The sequence below is a fragment of the Microtus ochrogaster genome, chromosome 4 (genome assembly GCF_000317375.1).
Source record: "Microtus ochrogaster isolate Prairie Vole_2 chromosome 4, MicOch1.0, whole genome shotgun sequence".
Taxonomy (NCBI): domain Eukaryota; kingdom Metazoa; phylum Chordata; class Mammalia; order Rodentia; family Cricetidae; genus Microtus; species Microtus ochrogaster.
This window is the reverse complement of record NC_022011.1, coordinates 7699192-7716756: the sequence shown is the minus strand read 5'-3', so window position 1 is coordinate 7716756 and position 17565 is coordinate 7699192. Positions and strand designations below refer to the sequence as shown.

Genomic DNA, 17565 nt, shown 5'->3' with positions numbered 1-17565 from the left:
AAGAAGAAGAAGAAGAAGAAGAAGAAGAAGAAGAAGAAGAAGAAGAAGAAGAAGAAGAAGAAGAAGAAGAAGAAGAAGAAGAAGCTGCAGCCACAATAAATAAGCATGTTCAGTTTAAAGATAACCACTGTAAAGCTGTATACAAAGACTGAAACTATTCCTGTAGTTATATAACCTGAGGAACTTTCAATATAATAAAAGTAAAACCCTTTGTCTAAGGTTTACTTTGTCTAATATTTTATTATTACGCTAATAAGCTAGTATTTTTTTCACATGCAAAAAGCCAACAAGTAAAATAATCAAACTTGAGGAAAGTGTTTAAGTCGCCCATACAGCTTATTAATAAGACTGAATGGGGGAATTACCCATGTGAACAAGGCAAACACATGTACGTGATCATGTCTTCTGCAACTTCACTTACTTTTTTAGCTTTAGTTTGTTTTATTTTACTTTGCTAATTTGTCACTCTTTAATAAAGGAAATATCTTGAAAATATGAACAGCAAAACAGACACTTCCTTCTTAAGAGAAGTCACATACACACACACACATACACACACACTAAATCTAAAAGTATACATATATGTGTAAGTGAAAATGTTAAAATACCCAGTGATTGCTTTTGTTGAGAATTATTTATTTTCTGTGCATGTGTATATGCCTACTTGTCTATATGTGTTCTACATGTGTGCAGGTGCCTGAAGAAGTCAGAGGGGGTTTTAATTCTCTTGGGACTTGAGTTACAGATAGCTGTGAGCTTTCTGATGTACTGGAAACAAAACGAGGGTCCACCACAAGAGCAGCAAGTACTCTTAGCCATCTCTGAAGCCTCCATTCAGTGGTTCAGTGGTTTCTTATCAGATTGGGAGGTGTTCACGTTCATTAACACAGCCTATTCATTGCTGTGTCTGTCTCAGCCTCACCTGCCCACAGCACTTCCTGCATGGGCAGTCCTGGTGTTCAATGACTTGGCAGCTGATAGCCTCTGTGCCTTTCTGAGCATGGCATTCTTTCATCTAAACTCTGTTCACTGTTGGTAGAACATCCCTAGATCTTCATCTTGCTTCCTCGTGTTAACTCAGAGAGCTCCAGGATCCCTTTAGTATACCCTTTGGAAACCCATACTATACCCTATGGCTTTTGGGTTTTCTCAAGGGAAAACTTCATAATTGAGGCTATCTGTCCTTTATAACTTTGTACCCAAAGAAGCTATGAGCTACCTAAAGATTGCAATTGATCTTATAGTCATTTTTTTTTTATTTTCTGGGGTCAGTAGGCTTCTCCCTTCTTTAAGGCTCACTTGCTGCGCTAGTAGATGAATGACAGTAGAGAGAGTAAAAAAATGTGTTCACATTCATGTACACGTGTGTGTGACTAAAAGTATTGCCCACATATGTATTTGATGACAGGGATTTTGAATAGTCTTCAAGGGTTATAATGATGTGTTCACGTAGCTCAAATTACTCAGCTTTGATAATGGAACATTGCACTCTTTGGACTGTCTCCTAAAATAATTAAAATCATATACAGAGGCTATCATTTGTCAAAATATGGTTATTATCAAAAAAGTGGCACAAATAACAGGTAATTTCTGATTGGCATTAGATGCATATATTTGTGCCAATATTGAGTTTTGGAAAAGTGTGAGTGATATCTCCCAAGTGCTTCACTTGCCAAGTGAAGCTTCTCAGCATCTGTGGGGATTTACTATATGACCACAGTCATAAATAGGTGGCATAAAATCTCTCAGAAATTTTAGATATGAGTTGCTTAGACTCAGCTTAATCCAAACAAGCATTGAACATTGAGAACATTCATTAAGCGGTTTCAATTCCTTGAATGCTGGGCTAAGTACTAAGTACTTCACTGTGTGCGAGTGTGTGTGTGTGCGTGTGTGTGTGTGTGTGTGTGTGTGTGTGTGTGATATGTGTGTGTCTGTGATATATTTGTGTGCGTTTTCTTATAATATTCTTGTAGTCAGGTACTATGTTTCCTCTATTTCATGGCTAGGAAATTGAAGTACAAAGAGGATGTATGAAGTTCCCATCAATCACAGTGCCAAAACACAGTGAATCTAGGAATCAGACACAGACTGTTTCATCCTACTCATTTAACTGCTCAAAGCAACTTTATTCTTTATACATAAATGAGAGCTATTATTCGGGGAAGTAGTCTACTGATGTTATTTTGAAAAGTGAGGAAGAACTCTATTAGTTTGCCAGGCAGCTGTAAAACACAGCGAAAGTGGCCTGACAAGCAACCCTACAAAGTACAGTAAAGAACCAGCTTTTAACCACACCCAAGAGCAGAGGCAATGTCTCTAACATTTGATCAGATATAGGCAACCTCCACACAATCAAGATATAAAATTATCTGCAAACTTTTCATCGGGTAGATGCCACGGTCAGATTCATTGTGGCACACTCCCGCTGCAGTGTTTTCTCCCTATCACAGACTGTTAATATTTTCTTATCAGAGGACAGGGAGATTGTGACATCTATAGCAATGTGACCAACTTAAATCAGGAGGGAGGTCCCCCTTGGAGACACGATGCTCAGAAAGAAATACAATGAAGATTCTCAGAATGAAGTGGGACTAGCCTTTCACACCGAGAAACTGGACAGCGGCTGATGAGAACTTGCTCAGCAAGTAAAACTGCTTGCTGCTAAGCCTCATGATCTGAGCTCGTTCCCCAAATGCACATGGGAACAAGAAAGAACCAACTCCCAAAGTTGCCTTCTAGCCTTCACTCCCTCTCAAATAAAAATGAATAAATTGTAAAAAGCAAAAAGCTATCTTGTTAGTCAACCTTTCTAAGATGGTGCAAAGATAAATGCTTTGAGAACCCCAACTGTCTATAAATTCACAGCAGTTAATAAAAAAAAAAAGCTTGTTTGTTTTCCTGGATATTGTTTATCAGGTTGACAAAGACCCAATCTAAATGATAGTGAAGAGAATCTGAACAGATTATCTGATAAGGGGGCAGAGAATTCCTGACTCCATGTTCCTATAAAGGCACCTATACTTCTAAAGGGGTTTTAGTGAATAAAGGCATGTCATTTTCTTTAGACACAAATATGAAATGTCCACTGAAGGGTAATATGAGTCAGGGAAGGAATTTAGAGGGGGCTCTGGGTCTTTCTTTTAGCTCATTAAGCACACTAGATTTCCTCAGGATGGGCTGCTTAGCAGGGATGCTACAGTGTTTCAGCAGTGGTCTCCTGTATTGTACTAGTGGAACAGCATCTTTTACTGGTATGAATACATTTGCTGCACTTGAAAGTGCCTGGAAGAGCCACTTGACAATGTCAAGTGTCTGCTATTCTCATAGGATCTATTACCTAGGCTAGTACCCCAAGAGTTACTTCCAAGGTACTTGCATATATGCCAAGGCATTCTCAAAAATCCACAGGACATTTTCTTCTTTTATAACTCTTGTTTGGTTAAAAGTGGTACCTACTATTATGAATAATGTCAAAAATTGAGAAGAAAGAAGGAAAAAAAACACACTCAGCAGTTGTGTAGAGCTGTTTTCTGTCATCAGACAGGGTTGGGATTCTCCTCTTGGTAAGAATGACAGAGAAAAAATCCTGCTCATACATGAAGGAGCTCTGCTCACGACAGAGGCTGGAAGCTTCTCAAAATCTTTCTACTACAACGCTCACTCCGAGTTCTATCTTACATCTTTAGCTGAAAGAGTTAGGCTGGACTTTAGTCAGTTTTCCTTAATGTGATCTTGTCTTGAGATGGATGTTTGATATATAGATGTTAGATTGATGGATAATTTATATGTAAATGTGTACATACACAGTGAAATGCTACTCATAATTTGATTTCTAATATTTGGAAACACTTAAACCGGTTCCCTTATCCAGTAAATTATCAAGTTAATTTGACACTAGATACCACAGCAAATAAGATAGAAAGCAAGAATCCCTCCTACTCAATTACCTTCAGCTGTCCTGGCTGAAAGTAATTCATTTTCACTAGGATTCAATATGAGTCATGGGGGTTCATGATCCATTCCCAATAACACAAATGAGATGATCTATAAGGGATATGGCATATGCAAAGACCGTGAGTGCAAGGTGGTAGGTAGTTATGTTTCAAGTAAGTAAGAAACAATGAAGGGACCAAGCATTGATGGTGACAGACAGATCTCAACAAGAAACACAGAAAGGCTCTCATTTGGGACTCTATGGCTCACCAATCCTGAGACTTGGTCATCACTCTCTTTAAGAGCCAAACAGGTATTATAAGCTTCATAGACCTATGCTGAGGCAAAGGAGATGGGGTCTGTAAATTATATTCTTGTTTGTAGGGAAACGTTGCTTACTAAATATTAATTGATTTTATCACAAATAATTGTTCTGATACAGAGTCTATAAAATAAACTAGCGCAATTACTTATTCAGTACGGGTTCAACAAATAGCAGTTATGGCTAGCATTAAATGACAGCTAGCCAAGCCTTTCAGAGTTACCTTCACTCTTCTTTAAATTCTGATGTCTGAAGAAAGAATCTATTTGCAGTGGTTCCTAAAGACTTCTCTTTTGTGGCAAAGAGAGAAGGTAGCCTGGGGCTCAAATGAATTCAGCTACGTGTTCTTCTTTAATTATATCTCATTTTTTTTGGTTGCCTCATTTTTATCACAAGAGTTACTAATTTCCCATAAATGAGAGCAATATAATTATCTCCAAAAATATTTTTAAAAAGGAAAGTAAATGAAAATACATATTGAGTAAATAATAAGGGAAATAGAATGATTGCAGAGTTGGGGAACAATGATCTGTCTGCCATTCTCTGTTTATTTTGGAGGGATAGAAACTGAGGTATGGAAAGAGAGTATATGAGGGGCAGAGCCTGCAACTAGCTCAGTGATTATTGATTGTGCTTCTTGCATTCCAAATCTCGGTACCTTAGCCACATTAGCATCACAAGCCAGGTGAGGTGTCTAAAGGGACCACTGGGAAGAATGGCAGTCCTCTTCTAAGGACAGGAAGAAAAAAAAATTCTACATAAGCAGAGACAATGTCATTCCTGACCTAGTGACAGGGGGAAAGCATAGTCTAAGAACTCCCAAAAACTAGGTCTTCATGAAGAAGAAACTAGAAATTGGAAATTACAGAGCCCAGAATTAGCCCCATGCTTTCCTTTCCTTAACACTAATCTTGCTCATTTACTCATTTACTGTTTTATTTTAAAATGAATTTAAGACTACCTATCTTCCACCTTTGCTACAAAAAATGGTTGTGTTTTATAAAATAGGATGCTGTAAAGGGAGAAATGGCAGCATTAAATCATTTGGAATAAGGTTTTAATGCATAACTTGTTCTCAGCTAACACCATGCAGTTTCAAGAGCTTTGTCATTCACTCAAGGGGACAACACCATACACAACTAGTTCCAGTTGTCCGATTACAGCTATTCTAGTTGCTGGTGTCACTGTTTTGTTTTTGCCATTTCTCTTCAAGTAGTATGAAAGCAAGCTCATCCTCAAAGACAGAATCATGGCACCTTGCACATTATTGGCACATGAGGACATGGAGTTGACCTCAGGTGAGGGGAGATGAGAAGAACACAGAACATGATATTGCTGCCAGAAAGACACAGGAACAAAGTTCATCCTGGTATAGCTGCTACATACTCACATGAGCTATAGGCTTTCACACACTATTCCTAATTTCAAAACACCAAGGTCTCTTATGCCCTATTTTAAGTCTTCTATTTCATCTACCCTGCTTTGAGGAAAATGTCATTTTTAATAGATTGCCACAATAATTGTCCTTATTTGAAAGTGGAGAGATCTAAGATACACAAGGTGATTTAATCCAGGCACATATTTACAGGAACGCACACCTGGGGAGTCTTCCTCCAGGGCTCCTGTTGTTGACACCCAGTGCACACTGCTCTCAGAGAGATTCTTCCCAAGTTTGTCTCAGCTGACCTTGCACTTAGCCTGGGCCAGACTCTTCCAGAAACCCATTTGTTTCCTGGCTTCTTCCATTGCTTTTACTAGGTATAGGAAGCCTTCCCTTCTTCATGAAATCTTAGTTCTTAAAGACACCGACTCAGTACAACACCCTCATAATTTATGTGATCACACACAAACTCACATGCACAAGCCCCACACAAAGGCATCATCCATGTAGACCATTCATTCTGCCCGTGAGCCTTTCTTGCTCATTAGTGCCAGACACTAATTATTTCCTGGAGGAATCACAGAAGGTTACTTTTCCTCTAGAGTCTTCTTCAAACATGTGGGCAGACAAGAATTAAAAGGTGATCGTGGACCCATAGGACCCATGAAAGCTTTTTGAAAGAGAATGGATTGTGATTTCCTTTCGAAGACCCATTTACACCAAGACACACATGCCCAGCAAGCACATGTTACACAGTGACTATGCTTCTATGAGAGTCAACAGCCTCTACCCACAGTAACTACTCTCAGCCAATAAGACCTTCTGTCCTTGACTATGTACTTTTGAACCCAACCACTTGCAAGTCAGCGTATCCCTTTGGAGTTATGATGAGGAGGGGATCTGTCCTCTATGGTACTTCTTGCTCCTGCCACATATACTGTATAACTCTCTGTGTTTGCTTCAAAACACACTCACAGAGACCCAGACTTTAAGCTTGAGAGATGTCATAAATCTGAGCCAAATGGCAACTCACTGATATAATACAGTGATTTTAAAATGGATCCTGGAAAAGCCTGGGTAAACCAGAGATATGTTAGAGGTTATTGCAAGGCAGTGGTGGGGTAGAGACAGCAGGGCTTCCTATCTCTTTGTCCTCCTGTTTAATCCATACAAACTCTCTCCATTATGGCTTTTAGATGTTAGCATTTTGGGTTAAAATCTTTTCTATTACTGTAATCTTGTTTGTTTTTCACTTTTAGCTGGGCTTTTGGTTTTGTTTAACTCAGCATGCTTTGTCATGGTTGGCTTTCACTGGCAATCATGTCAATCTATAGTACATTGTGCGAAGGCTCCATGTTGCTTGCCTTTGTTGGCTGTGGTTTTTATTATGTCTTTTGGTGGACAGCCATTCATAACTGCTGTGCATGATAGAATCTTCTATATTAGTGTGTGGTTGTGGGAGGTCGGGGCGTGAGCATACACATCCCACAGCATGCACTGTGTATGTGGAAATCAGAGAACAACGTTTGCAAGTCACTTCTTCCCTCCCATTAAGTGAGTCCTGGGGACTGAGCACCGACCATGAAGTTTGGAAGTGAGCATCTCTACTTGTTAAGCCTCCCTGCATGTTGGACTCTTATAAGAAGTATATGAAAAACACACATATCTAGGCGACCACCTAGATGTTGCTTTTTCTGTAGATGGTCTCAGATAAGATCTTCAAGATTTAAAAGAATAAGGCTGCTAAAATAAAATCACTAAAGAAAAGGCAAGGAGAAAATAATGGCATGAGTGGATCTAAAAGACTGTCAATTTTTAGTGGTCTAAGAAGACTCTTCAGATCCATGCCAAATTATGATGCAAACTTAGTTAATAACAGTTTCTCCACCCTCCCATAGAAGCCAGCTCATTACCATACCCTCTCTCAGACTCTTAGCCTAACACCCTGCCACCTCATTAAAAGACTAATCTTTATAGATCTGACCTGGTAGTAAGCAAATGCACTTAATGTAATTAGTGATCTTCTTTCCAACTTGTTTTTGGGAAAGAGACTTTGAAGGCAAGGGTATTTTTTAATAGTTTTATTCTGCATTGCATGAATTGTCATTCACTTTCAGGAACAGGAAGTCCTTCTATCAACCATGGAAACTTCTTGGGTACAAAGTTATCACAATTATTTGAATTATAAAATATGGGGTAAAGAACAATAACATCCTGATACTGGCTATTTCTAAATTTTCCCTATGCATATTTCAAGGATTTTTTTTTCGTTACAAAAATGAAGCTTCAAAGCTTTGGCAGTGTGAGTCCGAGTGAAGTAAGTGACGTGATGTTAAGCACTCCATAAATGAAGTGGTTCTTTAATAGTCCCAATCTACTCCACCCAAACGGCCAAGAGAATTATATTGTCATATCCTCATAATATTAGAAGTTCCTTTTTCCCATAAGAGAGCATATAAGTAAAGTGCTGCCCACACACTGCATGAAATAACAAGCCTTTCCCACCTTGGAAATCCTGTGAATTGGAAAGCAAAATAGAAAATACCCTGGTCTACTTTGATATAGTTCACTATGACATAAAACTCTCTACTCAGATGACACTCACTTAAAGTAATCCCTAAGATTTATACCAGAAGGAAAAAATATTTTTTGAGTCGCCATGAGTAAAATGTGATGTGATTTTGCTTGTTCTTCCTCTTCCTCAATGCAAAAGTTACTATCTGTCAAAGGAATTGGTGTGCAATGGTGTAAGCTTACATGATCTCAACCTCGGTGTGCAACATGGCCTAATTCTCTTTCAGGGTGGATTCTTAAATTGGCCACAGCCAGAGTGAACTAGGGCGCTGGGGACTTAAACCCTTCCTACCCCTTTCTCCAACGTCCAGAAAGAAACGTTCCACCTACAGCTGCCAAAAGAGCAAGCCAATTTATTCCAAAATAGAAACAGGAAAATAGTTTACAACACTAAATGCCTGAATCATCGAAGTGTCAAATTAAATATTGATAGCATCAATTTGAGTCTAAAATACTCTCTGGTGTTTGGAGAATCCAGGAAGGGAGGTCAGCAAGTATGAAACTAATGATGAGAGCATGAAAAGAATGTTCCTGGAGGGCCCATCATTTCATCCAAGACATTCGTCCATCTATCTGACCACCTCTGGTGTGGGTGAGGCGGTACTGAGGGTGAAGAACACATTGATGGAGAATACTAGACCCGTGTCCCTAATGAGCTTGTATTGTACCTAATTTTAGCTGCACTTTCTGCAGCCTGGATAGCATTGCCAAAGGAAACACATAAGAACAACCTAGTCTCAGAATAAGCTAGGTAACGCATAGTAACTCATCCAATCAGTGAATAGACAGGGGTGGCTGAATTCAAGTCCAGGTGCAAACCGTTTACCAGTTGGAGCCTCAGGTCTCTCATGTTTCACAATTGGTAGGTGAGTAAGATGAAATTCTTTCAAAATTTGAAGCTCTGTTATTCTATCAGGCAACAGGCTCATTTTTACCCAAGAATAAACTAGACTAAACCAGAAGCTATGGAACATAGAAAGACCTTGAGACATGGTGACTACACTTAAAAGCCAGTAGTGGTAGAGCAACATAGAAAAGGGAGGCTAGAGAGAGTATTAGTCGGTGAAATATAGCCATGGGGATGCTGGGGAGTCAGTCTAGGCTGAAACCACTGCCTGTTTTTATTAGAACATGTGCTGGACTTGGAGGCATGTGCGGGCATCGTTTCAAATCAGTTGAATCCTCACCTTAGCATCCCCATGGGAGTCTTCTTCTGTACGGTTCAACTCACAGAGTTGTTCGGCGCATTATTCAAGATGCATGGTATATAATAACGTAAAACTAAAGGCACAGAGTTCCGCCCTAAACACACAATGGACTCTTGATAGCTTTTTAACTCAAACAGACATGGAAAAAAAGAAAGTTATTACAATTATCAACACCTGCTGAGGCTGAATATCCTTCACTTTCCTCCTCCCAGTTCTTGTTTTAGGTCATGCTTAACGGAAAATAAACACTAATTCTGATGAACTCATAATAATTAGGACATTAACTGCCAATTAGATATATGATTAACTTAATATGGAAAAAGACAATTCGGTTGTTGCTTTATCCAGCTTGTTTGGAGAGAGCAGTTTTCACAATACATGACAAAAAATGATGACGAAGGGTCCCAGATGCTGGGATATGCTGAACAAACCAACCTCATATTTGCTTGGTGAGCTCAGCATAAACAAAAGTCAAATAGGTGAGTCACACACAGCTCAGCAGTGCCTAGAAAGGGACCCAAGTAGAGCGGCAGGCAGTCCTCTGCAACCGTCCCCACTGAAATTTTCATTCATTAAGCAGAAATCCCGAAAGATCCTTTGAGGAACTCCCTAGTGCCCTTTGGCAGAAGACTGGCAAACAGAGTTGAAATCAAGGGTTGGGGGAGGGGTGTGCGGGGGTGGGCGGGGGCTGTGAGAACCAGTGCTCTAGGGAAAGTGCTCTCTGTGGAAAATGCTGGGAGGGTGGGCTCAGAAACCAGAGCGCCTGTCAACTGTTCTGCACAGAGACACAGCACCATAAAATGCCAGCTTCATTTAGGAAGCTGGATCCCAAGCCCCACCCCGTTGTATAAGCGCAGGCATATTCTTCCATGCTCACATTATACATATATACACATCCACCTACACAAACTCACAGGGGGACTAACGTGACAATTAAATGGCAAAGCCCCCTTTGAATCACAAAGAACAAAACACTAAGATCCATTGGACTCGATGAGCAAGGGGTTACACAGCGGCTCCCTGTAACTAGGTCAGAAACCAATTGCTAGTCAACTCCACAGGCCCAGAAAGATTTAATGAGGAGGCAACCAAAGACAGAAGGTGGAAACAGTGCCCCGAGCACGTGTCCCAGACTCTGCAATCTGGCAATGGCACCCAGTCCGCACCATCTCTCTCACAGACAGGCCAGAACAAACTTTCTAAAGTTCCTAAGACACAGATCCACGATCCTGGCCAGCCCAGTCACAGCTCTGACGGAGGTGACCAGGGGAGAATTAAAACAAACTGAATCAAAAGACAATCATGACCCAAGTAGAAGGGACAGAAGTAGTGAAAAAAAAAATGATGCTGAGCCTGAGCCGGCAGCTGCAATGACACTAGCGGGGCAGAAATAAAATAGCAATGCCAAACTAAAGCTTGCAAAAGCCGGTCCCTTCTGCCAGGATCTACAAGCCACTGTTCCATATCCGAACTGCCTGTGCTGGGCAGGGTGACTGGCACCTGCACATCGGCTAGCAGATGGGAAGGCCAGACCTGATAAATCCAGTGCCTACTCCCTCTACCATCAACGAGGTCACAAACAGAAGTTGGCCACTTACAGTCATCCTAGAGGGTCAGGCAGGCTCCAGCTACGGGGATGAGTATTCCAGAAGCTTGCTTCTCAGGGAGCTCACATGGGGAAATGGAGGGCCATAAGGCTGTGAGAGGACTCAGCCTAGCTTTGTTCTGTATAGCAGCCTCCCAGAATGGCTTAAGAGGCAGTCCCAGCTCCTGGCACTGGCTAGCAGTCTTGTGAATGAACCACTGTGTGAGACACATACCCACTGCTAATGAGTCCCGCACAGACACAAGCCAGAGAGGGCAGAGCAGTAGCCCGCTGCAGAAGAGGCAGATGAGAAGCAGATACTAGTGTGACAGTGTGTGGGGCCCACCTGGCGCACAAAACTCCAGCTCATGGAAGTCATAGGGCCTCAGGAGCCAGGATTGGAAATAGCTATATTCCTCACACTAAAGAAAGTCCCATCTCTCCCCACCCTCGACTCAGTGATGGGGAGAGTGGATGTCAAAATTACAGAGATCCCATTAAGCATTGCTCTCCTTTTATTATTTTTGAAGAACATTTTTAACTTAAAAATATCAGAAGGCAACATTCAGAATAGTGAGGTAGCTGGCTTCTAATACAGAAAGGAAAAAAAAAACCAGTATGTTTGCTTTAGAATTTTGAATATGATTAAGTTCATTTGACACAATTCCGTTGTAGATTGTAGATCATTAAGAACTCTAGAGGAAGGATGAGCTTTGGAGTAAATTGCAGGAGTTTGAATCCCTCCTTAGATTGCTCACTGGATAACCACAGAAACACCTCCGTATCCCTATCTACGAAACAGAGACTAAGTAGTTCTTCATCCCTTAGGCTGTCCTGTGAAACTCAGTTGGCTGATGAGGTGTACTCATATAAAGCTCCATGATGCTTCAACCTTCCTTGATTACTGTCCCATCCTTGTGTGACTGAGCTGACCTTGGGCCTTCAAATTTAGGTTAGCATACTAAGTTCTTTGGGTCTACCCAGTTACTGAAATTCCAACCATGGGTAGATATGCAGCTTAAAATGAGTGTGACAAGGCACATTACCACTGGCTGACAATTAGGAGGATTTAAAGAAAACAAGAACGGAAATGCTCCCACAACCCCGCCAGCTTCTCTTGCCTTCTCCCATAAGGGTTCTGAAGAGCAAGGATGGAAGATGATTAAGAGTATGTATATGTATGTCTACTAAATACGTATGTGCAAAGTTTTCAGTTATTGTTTATGCTGATGAATGTGCTTCATAACCCCTCTTTCTGCTGAGAGATGCTCTGTTACTTTAATGTGCAGTTCACTGGAGGAACATATTAAACCAATTCTACCCTAGGAAGTCTAGAAAAGAATCAGAGGTCCTGCCTAGCTGATAACTCCCCAGGAGATAGTAAGTAAGTTCCTGGTTCAGGAGAGTGAGGCCTTGCAGGAAACTTCAGTGCTGGGAGGAAGTTTTCCCTGGAACTTCTGGTGTCTCTTTGATGTCAGGGCTGTTTCCTGACAAGGTGCAAACTCTTTCATTATTCATAGCACCACTGTTGTTAAATCTGGGCTTAAGTACTTAGACCCAGAGGTGGGAGCATTTACTGTTTTGTCTTGTTCTAAATCAAGCAAATAGAATAAAGCAAATGCCCACTGATGCCTGGCGAATGCCCTTTGGGAAGTTTCTTTAACTCCCCCCCCCCCTTTTCTCTTCGCCTGGCGGCAGAATCAGAGGTAGGAAGGCCACAGAGGAGGTGCTGTGTATCAGTTTACATTATCAAAGCAGGGAGTCTCTAAAGGGAAGGAATAATTGGGGAGAGAAATGAAACAATGAAACATGCTCTCATTCCCTACCCCTGAACTAAAAGCCTTTCCCTGCCCTTCTGGAAAGCTGCAGGAAGAACAAGAGTTGAAGTGCAGATGAGGCTCCATTACATGTTTGCCGCACAATACCAGACAAGTGGCTAAGCCTCTCTAAAACTTCGTGCTTGGTTTCACTTCTCCAGCCTGGAATGTGACCCCAGTACTGTCTACTCTGTAAAATTATTGCTGCGAAATAGCTCATATGTAAGAGCATGACATTAGTTCCTCCAAAATCCCTCAAAAGGCACCCAGGAGTTGCATTCTGTAACATTCAGGGAAGCCTTTCCCAAGTCCTAGCTCTTTCCCAGATGGTGATATTTGCATGGGAAAGAAACACAGAAGCAGAAAGAGGAAAGATGGTCGTAAGAGAAAGGGCAAGCAGAGTCGAGAAAAGCAAATGGAATGACTTTCACAGAAATGAAACGCCTGACTTAATGCTTCCTAATTTTTGTACAGAGTTCTGCAAACATTGTCAGAACACGGTAACATTAAGCAATTTTCCAACCTAAAGTAGAAGTGGTTAATATTTTATAATAAAATCCGTATATCTGAAAATACACTACAAAGGAAAGGGAGTCGTCCTTAGCACACACATGCACACATATGTTGCCTTCCCCGTGAAATCGAACTCCCTCCAGCCCATAGCTGATTCCTACTACACATGATGGATTAGATCTAGGAAGATCTGACCTGGATGACTTCCTAAAAAGAAAAACCCCTGTGCCTCCACACCCCATCTTGTCGTGATCATTCCCAGCATGGCCTGCTAGCCAGAATAAAGGAAAGAGACAGAAAAATAAGGATGGAAAGAAATGACTGGCAGCACACCTTTAATTTTCACAACTCAGGACAGAACATTAGTTGATATTTTTCATTTCAAAAAAAAAAAAAAAAAGGAGGGAGGATTAGAAAAACCCACGTGGGACAGTGGCTTCTTGTATGATCCCGTGCTAAAGCTCTTTCTACCCGCCCTGTGGTGTGAAGGGGCTCTCCTCATCAAACCCTACTTATAAGACCATCTGTGTCCCTGCCCATGCAATCAAGTCCCCAGCCTCCACTCAAGCATTGTTACAAACAGTCCTCTCCTTGATGTGGTTGTTCAAGGCTGTGGGCCACTGCAAAGACCCCTTCTTTCATTAGGGATTTCTCTGTCTAAACAGGATTTATGATGATCCCTTGGCAAGGAGCTGTGAATCACTGGCTTTCACAGGACAGCCAAAAGAGTGTTTCAGGAGATTCTACCTCTGACAGGCAATCCAACCCTGAAGATTTATCTCCTTGGATGAAACAGGCATTGCCTGATGCTTCCAGGAGGCTGCAAGCACTCTGTAAAGGCAGTAAACACACAAGACAGTGTCAGGGCCACCAGCCCTCTCTCCCAAAGGGTGACCCTAAGGAACTGACCACCTTTTCTGAACAACCATCTCAGCTGTAAGACAGAAAAGTGGCTTTTATATGGTCTGTCATGCATGCTAGCTAGAATACAATAAGTCTTGATTTGGGGGTATGGCCTGATACAGGGAACCAGTTATTTTTGGCAAATGATGTATGGCCTGCAAACAGCAACATTAACAGACACCCTAGTGCTTTGCTTTTACAGAGGAGCAGAAGCTGTAAGTACTCGGCCCCACCCTGAAACAGATCTTTACACCTGTAGCTCCCTGGAGTTTGCCCAAGGAGTGGTAGACCCCTTTAGTGTGTGGTAATTGCATTTTAGTATGAGGATCACAAATCTTACCTCCCTGCCCTAGCACTTGTTAAACCCAGGTTTCATTTAGACCAATTCAAGACAATTTTCTTATATTTGTCTCCTACAAAGTTTTCTCCCAGTTCCTGCATTCCCACTTTAAAAAGCATGGTGGTCTTCTTACTTTATTTTCTGTTTCCCAAGGATGCAGATAAGGCAGAGAGAAAGTCTCTCCTCAGAAGCTCTGAGAGAAAACTCCAGTTAACATAACCTCACAGCCCAGTCTAGGAAAATGGAGACTGGAGAAAGAGACACGAGATGGAATAACACCCTTCCCCAATTCAGGTAATTCTGGGGCCATAAAATTTCTCATCCTATAAACACTTGGAAGGAGAGTTCTGGGCTGAGGGGTAATGGGGATCTAAGACAGGATGACTTCCTCAAAGCTATGTAGGACATCATCTGACAATAAACAGAGCTGAGGTTTGCCTGGGTACATACCCTTTCTACACTCTCCATTGCATGGAGTTATTTTAAGGCTTTCACCCTTCTGTAAATCCTTCAAGCGAAGGTTGCAGAATCATAGAGACACCAGCACATCTAAGTTCCGGCTCCACCGCGCCAACATAGGAGCACCTGAAAACCACTTCATCTCCCTAAATGTCAGTTTCCTTATCAAAGGGAAAAAATGATACGGGTATTTTTATAGATGATTACACATGGATAAAATGAGATGATCGAGCAGAGCTCTCATTCCAGAAACTTACAATGCATGTAACTTCTTTTCGTAACTCCTAAAAATAAATAGTCTGTTGTAAGGTACATGTGGCAGAAAAATGATATTTTAACATGAAGAGAATAGTTAAAACCAATGGAAATAATATTGACTCATCTAACTACAAAGGTGATACTAATGAACAACACAGTGGCAACCAAGAAAAAGGAAAAGGAAAATTTAAATTAAAAAATGCTTCATCTCATCTACCTAATGTCCTAGCATGTTGCTCATCGTCGATGGATTAATTTTTTTGAATTATGCGATTTTATAAAAAAAAAGAACCTCATATGGGGTTCAGATACTCCAGCACAGTATGTTTAAAGGAAAGAATAAAAAAATCAGCTATTAAGTTATTGCACATCTACAGAACTCAGCAACAACAAATTTCACAATTATTTCAGGGGATCTGTCTACAGTATGCTGTTCTGTTCACCTAAAAAGATACAGCAGTATCTTCCCTGCCTATTCATATTAATGATGACCCACCCTCTTCTCTCTGTGATCCACAGATGCATCTGCATGCTACCTGTGTGGCTGATACTACATGGATGTGGAGACACAGAGATGTAGTTTGCATATAGGGAACAGAAGGTAGCAACTGGGTCCTTGCTCTGTTTCTTGGGCTAGAGTCAAATTCGCTAGCACCTGCTCACGCCATCCAATGGCATTCATTAAATCAGGAAGTCAGGATGGCATTATTTCTTCATTCTATTGGAGATTACTTATATTTTGACAACACAGAAACACCAAATAATTTTCTCTGGTACTGCGAATAAAACAGAAAACTAAACATGTGACTGTGTTTGTTTGTAAGATTTTACAGTTTCTCACATTGCTGTTTCCATGTAGAGAAAAACAATTCCGATACTAGTGAATAAATGTCTATGAATTGACCGTACTTAAACCTCTCACATCCCATTCTGCTTGAAGTCTAATATGTATGTTCCTTGTGGCTTAATTCCTATTACACTGATGACAGCATCCAAGAAGAGACTTAGTGACATGCCATTCCCACTATAGACTAGAGAGGCTTTTGCTTTAATATATAGTGCAACTCTCTTCTATTATGAATTTTCCTCTGAACTTTCCAGAAATGTTACAGAGTGACATATATTCCAGCTCACACTATAAGGATCATATTCTAGGAGAGATTTTGATGCATAAGTCATTGAGTATCGATCAAGCAAGGCTTGCCAATCAACTTCACAGTAAAATTTAAGAGGCAGGGTGAAAAGAAAGATCCCTGGTATAGGTTCCTGGAACCAGCATCCCTGAGTGCACCATATCCTCATTTTATGAGGGAGAAAAAGAAACAGGGTGGGAAGCAGGAGTGGTGTTGTGTAGAGAAAGGAAAACAGAGGCTAACCTACAGCCCAGGACTGCGGGCTGCCTGACTTTAGACAAGGTGTGACCCAGCTGCTGTTGCCTTTAAGCTGAGCAACACTGTCAAAATCCACTTCAATTTGGGTATGAGAAGTGGCGTGATCCCTGCCAAATATGCATGGGCTGATTCTTACACTAGGGGGGAGTTGCCTGGGTCACCCCGAAAATTAGAATGTCAACTAAGGAATTTTGAGAAAACCTTTTACATGTTGCATATTCCACTCAGGAAACAGTTAGTAATTAACTGTATCCCAGGGGCTGGGATACAAAGGATGCAGTAAAAGATCTCTAGTTGCATGGCATTGGATTGAAGTGTGAATCCCAACAAAATGCCAGTGGAAGAGAATACTTACCAATGCATATTTGGTCAGGAAATCTCTCCAACCTGAGCATTTAACCAAAGAAAGCCTTCAAGGGTAGAAATAAAAGCTCATATGCATGAGGGAATAGTATTTTAAGTATATTATTTTTTAGAACATTATTGTCTTTGGATTTTTCTGATCAGAAAAACCTTTGATGTTTTTTCTCCCATCCTCCCCCTCTCTCTGTGTGTGTGTGTGTGTGTGCTTATTCTTGTTGCCTTGAGCACATTAGGCAAGTATGAAACTACTAAACAACTTTGTCTCCTTATCAAGATGTTTTTAAGGATGGTATTAGCATATATATTTTATGTATGGTGTCCCTTTGAATTTAATAATAAAATTTCTCTTGTACCTTGCCTGTACTCTTATGCAATGTGTGCCCAGATAAGTATATGTCTGAGTATGGGTTTCCTAATCATCATTCTAGAATGAGTCTTCTAGTCATTTTTTATTACACTTTTTTCCCCTGAAACCCCTTAGCATGGCTGGAAAACAAAACGTCTCACAGCCTGGT

The 17565-nt window shown here is 40.9% G+C and overlaps 1 protein-coding gene across 2 annotated transcripts in view; it reads right to left on the bottom strand.

Moving 5' to 3' along the window:
• Positions 1–17565, bottom strand: part of Cdh11 (cadherin 11) — a 153969-nt gene that overhangs the window by 95206 nt on the left and 41198 nt on the right. Inside the window, exon 1 of one of the 2 annotated variants that reach the window (XM_005345542.3) lies at positions 11020–11124. The exons of the other annotated variant lie outside the window; for it this stretch is intronic. The gene's annotated coding sequence lies outside the window, so the exon portion shown is untranslated. Of the gene's footprint in view, positions 1–11019; positions 11125–17565 lie in introns of those variants that run through there. 2 annotated transcript variants of the gene reach the window in all.